Below are 12,523 nucleotides of genomic sequence, written 5' to 3' on the forward strand. Positions count from 1 at the left end.
TTGGAACTTGCAAGTTAAAAGTCAGGATTCCTCCAGCTTTCAGCAGCAGAGGAACACAGTCTTTCAAGATAGAAGTTGCAGATACAACCAGTTAAAAGTCCACCTAAAACCCCTTCTAACAATTAAGTACCTTTCTGAATCTCACCCTTGGAAGCTGATCAAATCTTCCTTGGAAGTCCTACTCTTTGTACCAAGGTTTTGATAAATTTTCCCCAAACAAAGTTCTCTTTCTAACAAGTCTGCTGAAGTTTCTCTAATATGACCTAAAACTCTCCTCAGAGCATCCTTCACCTCCTTATTCCTTAGGCTGTAGCTGGTAAGATTCAGCACTGGAGTCACCACTGTAGAGAACAGAGAGGCCCATTTATCTCAGTCCAATGAGTAGCTGCATATCGGGCTACCGCACATAAAAACGGTGCTGCCATAAAACAAGAAGAGAGCTCTCAGATGGGAAGCACAGGTGGAGAAGGCTTTGCATCTGCCCTTGGAGGAGTGGATCCTCAGAGTGGTGGAGATGAGGTAGATAGAGCAGATGAGAATTGCCAGAGATGTGAAGATGCCACGAAACACACCAAAAATGTGAAGTACCATCTCTTTGCTATAGGTGTCAGAGCATGAAAGCTGGATCCTAGGGGGATGTCACAGAAATAATGACCGATAACACCAAAGTCACAGAAAGAGAATGTGAAGGTGGAGATAGTTTGCGCAAGTGCGTGGACAAAGCCAGTGAAAGAGGAGATGATTACCATCTGTGTACAGGCTTTTGAGGACATGACAGTTGCATAAAGGAGAGGGTTACAGAGAGCCACATGCAGTCATATGCCATTACTGCCAGCAGGAGACACACAGCACTAGCCATGAGGAGACAAGTGAATAGCTGTGCCACACAGGCACTGACTGAAGTGGCTCTCCTCACTGCTGAAGAGTTCACCAGCAACCTCGGGGAGATAGCTGAGGAGTAACAGAAATCCACAGAAGCCAAGTTACTGAGGGAAAGGTACACAGTGCGTGAAGCCGGGGGATCAACCTTCATCTACATGATCCTTCCAAGATTCCCTATTAATGTGCTTAAAAAAAGCGGGTTACCTTCACCTCTTGGCTTTCTGTTAGTCCAGAGAGGATAAACTCAATGGCCACACAGTGATTCCTCTCAGGCATGTTGCTAGCACACTCATGTTATCTCCCGACAAGAAACTGGTTCAACACCTAGAAGTAATGGGAAACTGGCAACACACAATGGATTGTCTCAGTAGCCACAAGGAAGTACAGAGCATTTTCATCATAGCTTCTGACTAGACTTCTTTAATTACGCATTGAAATGACTTGTGATACAAGGGAGTACTGTTGCTATTTTTCAGGTGAGATAAGAAAGCGCAGAAAGATAAAATAATTTATTCAAAAGGCAGCAGCAGCACTGTGAAACACCACTCCTAGTCTGGCACTACAATGGTTTTCATGTGCCCTCTTTTAGTGTGCCTTTTTTAAGGAAAAAAGTCTGCTTTTCTTGAGGACATCTATGGAGCACTCTTCTCCCCTCACTCGTGGCCACGGTTGGGTGTACAGTATCATCCAAATGGCCCACTCCAAGGGCAATGGCTCGCTTGTTCCTGAAGATACATGGTCTTGACACTAGTTCAGACATCATTCTTCCTGTATTGCAATCAGCAATACATTTTTTGCCTACTAGCTAACTCCCCCGGGCATTGGTAGTAGGGTAGTTAGAGCTCAGTATGGGCCACAAAGTCCATTAATGGGACAAAGCAGCCCCCGTTCAGCCTTGCTGAAATAGGAATATAATGGTTAGGCTGCAGCTGTGCCAACTTGCTAAGACCTGCCTTCATTACATGGACCTCCACCACCCTGACCTTTGGGACTGCAACTCGTAAACATACAAATAACAAATCCACATCCTGGCAGAAGAAAGTAAGAGTTTCCTCTCTTGAAAGAAATGGCGGCAAACACTAAATGGCAACAGCAGCAGGAAAACCCAGCTTTGCATCTTCCCAAAGAGGAGCAGATACCACAAGATCCTCCAGGTTTGGCTGAGAAAGGATTTCCCATTTGCTTGCACCCCTGTTGTCAAGGAAAAGTGGCCATCTTCTGCTCAGGAATAAATTGGGAAGAGTCACCAAATGAAATACTTTCCATTTAGAGGGTGAAAAATCTCATGCTAAAAGGGAAGGAATCCTGAACAAGAAGGGAATCAGTCATCCCTGTAAAGGTTCTACCAGCTTCACCTCACATGAAAAATTATTGTTAATCTATTGGAGGTTAGCAGTAACCTGGCTGACGCTCTCAAAGCGGAGTTCTTATCATGTGGGTGACTGAATGGAGGTTTCAGTTCTTGCTGAGGTCTGTTTCTAGCATAGGCTTCAAGGTATTGCATAGGTACAAAACTATTCTCTTACTGACCTGTTTCATCCAGAAAGGCAAGAGTAGATACTGTAGCTACCAAGCCAGTTTATTCCCCCCCTTGAGCCAAATCTTCAGAAGTACTTGCCCATTTCAAGAAGCAGACAGCAGGATTAAAACCAGCCTATAATGGTTAGGTACACAGTTTAAGTGAGGAAAATGCTTACCCTGCTTAGATGCACAAAAGACCGGACTGCCTTTAGACACTGAGTTATCTTTGCATAGCTGGCTGTTGTTTATCTCCAACCTACCCAACCTTTTCTGCCCTAAAGCACAGCAACTAGCCCAGTTAATTCTCAGAAAAGGGCTTCAATGAGCTTGCTATCAACAGGTTGCTCTCTTCCATGGACTACTTGGGAAACTGAAGGAGGAAATTTCCCTCTCCTGCCCCAACGTGAGTGATCAAACACTGGATTAGGTGCAAATTTGTACAATCTCCATCTGTGCTGACGTTTAAAATTCAGCTGGATTGGGCTGGAGCAATCTGATCTGACTGAACCTGCTCTGAGGAGGAGGTTGGACTTGATGACCTCCAGAAATCCTTCCCAACCTAAATGATTCTATGATTCTATCTGCAGATTGAAAATGATCTTTTTGATCACTGAAATGAAGAAATAGGCCTACCTTCCTTGCATGAAGGTGCGAGATATTTTAGGCAGTATTGTTCCCAGAAATAAACTCTTATTTCAAAAGCTACAAACATTTCATGTACCTTCGTAAGAGTGAGTAGCTTCCTTCTTCACTTCAAAGACATCTTACTGAAACAAATCAGAAGATTTATCTAAATAGAAAAACTTTAGGGCTTCAAACTTGCAATACAGCCCCTCCCTGCTCCAGATAAATGCCCAGATAAATGTTCTTTGCTTTGATGTTTGCAGAACTATGCATTTCAGTACTGCCTTTGGAGCAACAGCTCATTCTTTTCCCTATATGTTGCAGCTGACCTGCAGCCTGGGCGTTGTGAAACATTAGTGGAGTGACACGCTGAGAAACAACTTCAATATGAAATGTGATATTCTAACACTCAGCTTGCCGCTTTGGAATTCTTTCTTCAGAAAAATGGTGTTACTGAAGTACTTGGTGTATTTATGACTCTCGATGCAGTTTAATGTCTGTAAATTAGATCTCCTGCAAGACACCAGGCCTTAATTAGGAGTCTCAGCAGGTGCACTGTAATGAAGAATCTTTCTGTGAATTAATTTCCCCTACTCTTGGTTAGGGGTCTAGTCAACATCTATTCTGGGCTCCCCCTATAGGCAAAGGAAGCAATATCACCTTCAAAGGACAATTCATCCCATCTTAAGATAAGTGTGATAAGCAGAAGGAATCATCCCCTAAGGGTGTCTTTGTTGTCATTGATTACAGGACATGCCCGTCTCATTCCCTGCCCTTACTACTTTTTACTAGTGAAACTGATGACATAAGTGTCCTAGCAAATTCAGTGAACCCTCGTCATGTCTGTCCCTATCAACTCACAAACAAAGCTTAACAAAGCTTTAGACTGCAAACTTTAATACAAATTCTTTTAATAATAACAAGACCATATTCACGTAAATAGCAGTACAGTGTAAGATATCAGAGGAATCAGTTCTGCTTATCTGACTCTGAAGAGCTGCAGCGCAACTCCGTGGAGTTTAAGCATTAGGAATGCCATCTGAGTGTGAATCCACCTCTGTTATTAATTATGATCAAACTTGATAATTCTTCCTCTCATTAAAATGCACAGTCCTGATACACAGTTAGCTGGTTTTTCCACAGAAGACTCCTGTTGTCTCTAATAACACATCTACCCTTGGACTCGTGCCCTTTGTTAGATAACCTCTTTGGCTCATGGACCATCTAGTTTCAGGCAGCCTGCTCATCTGTGGAGCAGATATTTTGCTGTGATAACCTGTTCATCTGTGGACCATACAGGCTCAGATTATGTGTCCATCCATCGGTGTAGATTTTTCTTCAAATGCAGGTAGAAAATTCTTCAAGTAGGTAATCACTGGTGATTTGCTTAGAGTTCTGGTGCCTCTGCCTTAACACTGCCTTTGCACTTTCACCCAATCCCACATATAATTTTCTTCTAAGGTCCTTGAATAATTAACTCTTTTGAAGAAAAGAAAAATAATGGTCTATTGGAAGATGTTGACATAGATATCATGCTTTAGTAAACAGTTTGCCATTAACCTCTCTCTGTTCTTGCAATATCACTGGACACTTATTGAAATTACTTTACGATAAGGTGATGAAGACAGCTGTTCTGGGAAGCTGAGGAGCCTTTGAGACATACGAACAAAGACCCTTCCCCTGATTCTGGCAGGAGTTTAAGGACATCTCTACCTGCCAGAAAAGCTAGCTTACTTGTGCTACTTCAAGGGCTTAGAGGTTGTTTGACAAACTGTTGGCCTTCAGAGCAGAGAGCTGAATTGGGTTACTCAGCTGAAGAGTGATCTGCTCTGACTGTCCCTAGCAGCGAAAGTCATCAGTGGGGCTTAGGCAGGCAGAAATGTCCCAGGTAACGCAGCCTTAGTTAGACTGTGCTTACAGTGGCTGCTCGTGTTGTGGAGTGGCGGCGACTCCTGGGACAATGAATGTGCAGTGCCATGTGTAAGATGATGAGTGAGGGAAGCTCGTCTGTCTGGGCTGCACCATGAGGTCTGCAATGTATTTGCATTGGACTGAGTCCTCTTCCAGACTGCTTTAGACTGGCAATGTAATGGCTTCCGGAGTTCTCATCTAGACTACATGAAAGCCGTGGTGTTCAGGAGATAGCTGGGTTAAAAGTGGATCAACAGGTATTGCTTGTCTGGGTTATTTATCTTTCTTTGCTGTAGTCCTCTCTCACAGTTTAGTCAGGAATATCTGCAACCTCCATGGTATTCTAGGAAGCATGAAAATGTTTGCTTGCAGAAAATTTGTACTTCTAGATGCTGCCAGAGTTGCTCTGGGAACTGACTGGTTATTGCTTAATGACACCTGTCAGTCTTAATGATAAAGCTGTGGATATGGAAGAGTGGAACATATTTCTTCCTCAGACACTACGTTTACACATTAAGGGGTCTAAGTGGTTCAGGACGTGCAGAATGGGTTGCTCTGAGTGATGACCCCCAGTGAGAGGGAGTGTAGCTTTTTATGGGACCTTTACTTGCAGTCCTTCCTAAGGATAGGGAAAAATGGTCTTACACCCATTTGTCTAATAACTCTGTGTGTTGAGGCAGTGTTATAGCAGGTTCTGTTTCCTTCTCTGTGCTACTTCCATGGCCAAAGCAGCTGAGACTGAAGTCTTTCCCTACTGAAGCCAGTGGCTTTTTGTTCTCTGAGAGCCAGCTCCCTGAGTCAGATGGAATGTGATCCAAAACCAGAACTCAGGGCAGCATTAAGCTGCATTAACGTGGACTTGAAATAATTCCATAAACCTGAGCTGGTCACTCTACACTCTTCCTGTAATTCATAGATATAAATATAGACCTTTCAAGGGAGACAGAGACAGGTGTGATCAATCTCTCTTCCAAAACTATGGAGGCAAACAGACTTTTATTTGCCTTCATGAGCTATAGAAAGAGCCTACAAGTTTGGTTTGTGCTTTGGCAGCTCATTAACAGAAGTCTAAACTTAGGTAAGATGAATCCCAGCCTCAGCATTTGTAAAAAATTCTTCTGTGTGCACATTTTTAGCCTGCGATGAATGTGAATTGGTTCAAGGATATTCACCCACAACAAAAGAGGGTAGGCTGTCCCTCAGGACCACCTGCTGTGTGGTAACTTTGTTCTTGCATGGAAGACTCGAGTCGCCCACATCACTAATACTGTAAACAGTCTAAGGTGCCTGATGAATGTGACCCACTTTTGCTGAAAGGTTAATGATCACCTTCAGACTGTGAGTCAGGAAAAAAAAGACTACAAGGATGTATGAGGTAAGGGAATGGAAACAGAACATGGAAGCGATACTGCTGAACTGGTACTAGTTAGCAACAGTCGAAAACAAAGCTGGGATGTCTTCAAGGCATCAAACTTGAAAGTAAAAACTTAGGTGAAACTAATCGCCTTCAAAAGTGTCACAATCGTTCTTTCTCACAGTAAAGCTGTAGCTCTTGCTATTACAGAAAAGTTTTTAATATTTAATATTTATTTTTAATATTTAATATTTAATATTACTACTGTTTTCAGGGTCTGAGGGCACTAACAGGCCTTAATGGGCCTGATCATCCTCGCCTGAGGCAGCTACTTGCACCTCCTGCCCATGGGCCCAGGAGCCCCATTTAAGCTCAACCCTGGGCCTTCAGTTTCTGTCTGAGCTACCGTAGAGGAGCACTGATCTCCAGCTCAGCTCAGCTCAGCGTGCAGACTCCATTGCTGTGGACCCTGCCCTGTGGACTGACTTCCCAGCTTGACCCTGCACCTATCTTGTCACTTTGGGCCTGCCCAGTAGGCACTGGACTCTCTCTGCCCCTGGTTACCCTCACCAGGCCTGATCCTGACTCTGACCCGCAGGCTGACTTCTCAGCTTGACCTCATACCTGCTTCATCACCAGGAACTCTCCTGGTCATCTGGACTCTTGGTTGAACTCGGCTACCATCTCCAGGTCTTCTCTGCCCACCTGGCTCGGGGCCAGAGGGACAGGCCCTGGCTGCAGCCTCCTGAACTTACCATTCTACACATCCTGAATAGGGAAAAGGAAGGAAAAATGGGCACTTCTATGGCATAACTCATCTCATCATGTAGCAGATGTCTAAGATACTTAAATGAAGCATTCTGTAAAAATACCTGTTACTTTTTTTTCCTCCCCCTCCCTATTGAGAAGAAACTGAGATGGAAGACAGAAACGAAGGCATGCTTAAAGGTATATCTCTAGGTGAGATGAATTCCATAAGCAGGCATATGCATGTAGAGCTACTCCAGATTTATTACAAATAAACCAACTATTCCTTCATTGCTGTATTTATAACTGTGATACTAATATTTTTTTTGTATTCAGAAAAAGATATTAAAGTCCGCTGGTTGGATTCCAACTGTTTCCAGTCAACTTGATGGCATTCTACTAGACAAATGTCTGACAGAAAACACTCTTTGATTAATTCTGCTCGTTCCTGCACCAAACCAAGCTCCATTCACTCTCATAACAAACTGACTGTCTGACTAGTAGGTACATGGACATATGAATTCATGAGCTGACTTTTGAAGGTGTGCAGGATATACAGAGTTACCTGTGAAGACAGAAATGGATGGTCAGCATCTCTGGGGAAAATAAGGTTTCACATGCATTTGTCTGCATGGGATTACAATGATATTCCAGAGTAGATGTCAACTGCACTTAAACTCCACGACTATGAAAAGAGTTAAATTCATATCCATTTTCACTTATCATGTCTTTATTAAACCAAAGGTAAGTAACTGCAATTTGTTTGCACAGAAGAATACATCACTACAGTCTGCTGCTGCTGTACCAATTCTATCAATAAATTGGACCTACAAGCCACAAAGAACACGTGTGAAAATGAGGCTATTCTAGGATTCCTAGACTGTAACCTTCTAGTTCCACATTGTCCTGAAATGATGTTTTGCTAAATTTCAGTCTACTTTTAAATAGAAACAGACTTTATCTCTGTTATTTCTGTTTTGTATAACAGAGATGGTCTCTTTCCAAAATGTTGAGAAGATTTGGATTTATTCCACTCTTGGTAATACCCAGCACTCTGAAAAAGAAGGAGATCTGAACAGGCTTTCATCTATCTGGTTAACGATGGAGCTTCTATATGTATGTACAGACATCTGGAGATCAAGGGTCTATAAGCAAATCTGGTAAATAATCCAGTCCTTATTGGGGGAAAAAAAAAAAAAAAAAGCTTGCAAGCAATTACATAGCAACTTATGCCTGGATCATACAAGAACTTCCAAAGTGAACACAGATGTTACTTCCCAGCTGAGAAAGCAAGCAACTCCACCTGTGTTGAAATCCAGTGTTGTAGCAGGCAGGATTAAGCAGTGGGTGTAAGAAAATGAATGGCCATCCTTCATAGCAAAGAAACTGGAGATGGGAAATAGATGTTTCAGCTACTAATTTCTAAGGCCAGGAAAACGCAAATTTCATACTATCCAGTGCAACTAGTAAATCCTCTCCTACACAATGTAAGAGTTAGAAAAAAGAAAAAGAGAAGTACTTTTTTTTTAATTTGATCTTAGCATGTAATATGGCTCAGATATCTTTCTCAGCTCCAATATTTCAGGATACATGAGAAAGTAACCGGGTTCTAATTACACTCAGTGACTTGGATTCCCCAGTCTGAAGGACAAGATGTGAGGTTTTTGCTGTCTGCGCTTTGGCTGTCTATGATGTAAGAGATATGATCTCAGAAGTAATCGCCTTCACCTAAGCTGTTCATCTCGTGTTCTTCATAGTTTACGAAGAACATTCATGGATCCCGGGGTATGAAGACGTCTCTTCTAAGAAAAGATGAACAGTGCCCAAGAAGTGCCCTTTTTTTTTACACCTTAAAGGAAGATTAGATTGGTGAGCTCAGATGGACTCAAATCTGCTGCAGAGGTTTAAATTTGGGTAAGATCAATCAGTGTGCTCAGCTCTAACTGGAATAAGCTGGGACAGCCTTTTGCTCAAGCCTATGACTAGATGCATAGTCAACTATCTGAAAAGAGCATGTCGGATATTTTTGTGCCACAACACTCAGATATGATGCAATGCAATGTTGGTCAGTACAATATAATTACAAGATAATACATTAAAACAAGTAGCAGCAGTAAACAATAAGTATCACCTATTTACAAAATAGAAGCTCTCCAAATGATGTGTATATATAACTGATGGTATTATCAACAAACGTTGAAAAACAGAAACTTTCTCAACAATCATCTTACTTATTTCAAATTCTCATTTTCAAACAAATAGATAGGGTCCAAAAACTTTCTCAGCTCTGTGGACACGCTATGATCGTGCTTTGCCACCAGATGGCGAAGGCACAAACCTGAGTGTACATAAATGTGTATACACTGGTGCTGATGTTTTCCGGTAAGTTGAAGATGGCTATTTTATTTGTTGGATTTTCTTTAGCCATAGTAGGGCGCTATATTTTAAAAAACTTTTCTGAAAATTGTCATAATTCTCCTGCACAAGTTAATTATGAAAAGTCATACAAGGGGACATCCATAGGTAAAGGAGGAAGTGACACAATCCAGTATCACATCTGGGGAGGCTGCACAAGTATTTGGGGAAGCAGAGTAAAGGGAAGACAACAGGATTTTCTTCTGTGAGGTGAATTGAATAACTGTGAAACTTCCACCTTGCAGGAATTAAGTTACTGTGCTCCTTCAGCAAATTATCCATTATGAACATATTAATTATGTCACCAAATACATCAAAAATTCAACATCTGCCAACAAGATAAATACAGGGAGTTACATTATCTGTTTGTGTTAGACTAACTGACTCTTAGGATTCAGTTCTTCTCACCTAAATTCAGGCATCCTACTGAAGGACCTCATGCTGGTGCCTGGGTGGTTGGAGATCTCTCGGTAGAGATAAAAGGGAGAAATTCGGGAGGGTTGTGGGTGAAAACACTCATGTCATCTACCAGGAAGCACCTAAAAGCTTTGTCTGAATCTAATCTAGTCATCTAAACCCCCTCTGGACTCAACAGAGAGAGACAGGCAGTTCCTGGAGATGATTCAACTTGTCCTAAGGAACAAGCGCTCTGTGAAGATGCTAACTTCTTTCTCTCTGATGAACACAGAGGAAGCCTGATTAGCTTTAAATAGGTCACTTGCATACAGCTAAAGCTCAGCAAGGAAGTCTTCCTGTATGTTTTCCCCAAGTGTTTCACACCTATGAGCATTTGAAAGAGTAATCATGGAGCCTGGCCTCCTGCATTGCTGTGGTATGGAAATACGGTGTGATGGCATGGCACAGAACTGCAGGCTTGGGAGGGTAAGGCTGGTGGATTTCCAGGGCAGGATTTTTTTGTTTGTTTTTTTACACATGCACGTGCAATTTCACACATGCTTTCTCCATGTCATGTTGATTAGGCTCCATGCATCCCAGATTTTGGGATGTGCATAGTTTACTGTGTACATAAAGACAGTCAGAACAGCACACGGTGCAGCTCAGTGTGACATTTCAGAGAATGTGAAATGCATCTCCTGGACAGAGCTGTGCAGTAGATCCAGACCCATCATGGATCTTGAGCACATGCCACATGTCTATACAGCAGTACAGCAGATGGGATTCATCTCCCTGCAGTTAAGCTATTTAAAAGTTAGGTGACTGAATCTAATCTAGTTGTCTAAGGCGCCTTTGTAGTAAAGGAAGGAGACAGGCCATTCAAGAAGATAATTCATCATTTATCTCTGGCAAACTCATCTTACAGGGACGGGGGACATTTTCCATTTCCACTCATTTCCTGCTGGTATTTTAAATGCTATCTTAAATTTGCCCTCACTCCCACACCTGCAGAAAGGGAAGGAAGGTCAGAAGCAGTGGGGGAGTCACTGATATTCCTGGTGGAGGCTGCTCTCCAAGGATCTCCCATCTTTGGCAAACAGTGTTTCTCTTCAATGGTGAATTCCTACTTCTCTAATCTTCCTTTTGCATGACAGAGCAATGTTGAAACACTAAAACGTCTTCTGGGTCAATTATGCTAAATTTCAATTGAGAAAAATCAAAATGCTTCACTTTGATCATTTTGAATCATTTAATTTCAATAAAGAAATTATTAGATATTTCAGAATGTATATCATAGACATTGCAATACAGTCATATAGTATGTAATAACAGAGTGTGTTTTGAATTAAATGAAGCTAGACAAGAAAGTAGGTATGAAAAAATGCTTTGGAAACTGGAAGTGCTGCTCCATCTCAAATGTAACAATGGATCAAAGTCAAACTATACCAGCTGACTAGCTGGGCAGTTGGTTTAAAAGGAAGTGCTAAAAACATGGGAATAGCAGCACTTACAGAGATGATTTATTTATTTATTTATTTATTTATTTATTTATTTTTCCTTGGGAGATGTTGTGCTGGAAGCAGGAAGGGGACCTGTGGGAAGATGGAGGCACTGTGGGATGCGTGGAGGAATACCGGGGCTATTAAGGTAGTGGTAATTCTGCATTGCGTCCATTGCATGCATCTCTAAGCACACGAGGTTTATCAACTGGAAACAACTGAGTATGTAATTACCTCACAGGAACAGCTTTTGGGAAAGAGGTCTTCAGATATGCATGGGGGTGAGGGCAGACTGAAATAGCAGCAGGTGGCTATGGCCCAGAAGTGAAGGGGCTCAGCTGGACTTCAGGGAGAAATAACAGAATGGTGGAAAGAGTGAATTTAGGAGCAGAGTTAGCCAGCTACAACGAGGGACATGTCTGCAGAGGATGCGCAAATGACGTTTTTGCAATTTCTGATCGCCTCACAGCCTGTCATTGCTTGAAACAAGGTAAACCCTGGCCTCAGCTCAGTTCTGCCATTACGAGCATTCACAGTCTGTGTCGTTACCTGTGGAGGCTAGGTTGAGTGCCAGTCTGGACTTCCAGCTGCTTGAGCTTATCTAGGTAATGCCCTAAACTGTGCTTCTCACACTCGCTTCTGTCACTTGCTCCAATTACTCATTTCTTCTCCTCCTGCTAGGCTGAGCCATGTCTCCCTTTAGTCCTCTCCTCCCTTCCTTTGCCTGCCCTCCATCCAGAGTCAGCGTCCTCATGCACAACCTAACCAGGCCACCACAGCGGGACCATTCTTTCCCCAAACAGCCCCTGGAGTCTTCCTCAGCTGAGTCCCTTGCTCCAGGAGTTCAGCCAGGCCTTGGCACTTCCTTCACAGACCCCCTCGGTGTTGGCTGTAGCCTGTCCAGCCACCAACACATCCAGGTTCCCCCACCCCCTGGACTCTACCTTCTTCAGCCATGGCCTTGCAACAGCAGCCAGCTTATCCTCAGTTGCTGAGTTCTTCAGTTTGAAAGGCATTGCACTACAATAAGGTTAGAGCTCATGATCACGGGTGGGGGCAAGTGGTATGTCTGCATGGTCTGACATTGTGTGAAAATAGTCTGGGATGCCAAAGGTCTTTGCAGGACAGGGGACTGAACTCTCTATTTCCAAGTCTGTAGGTAGCAGCCCTCACT

The sequence above is a fragment of the Apteryx mantelli genome, chromosome 4 (genome assembly GCF_036417845.1).
Source record: "Apteryx mantelli isolate bAptMan1 chromosome 4, bAptMan1.hap1, whole genome shotgun sequence".
NCBI lineage: Eukaryota > Metazoa > Chordata > Aves > Apterygiformes > Apterygidae > Apteryx > Apteryx mantelli.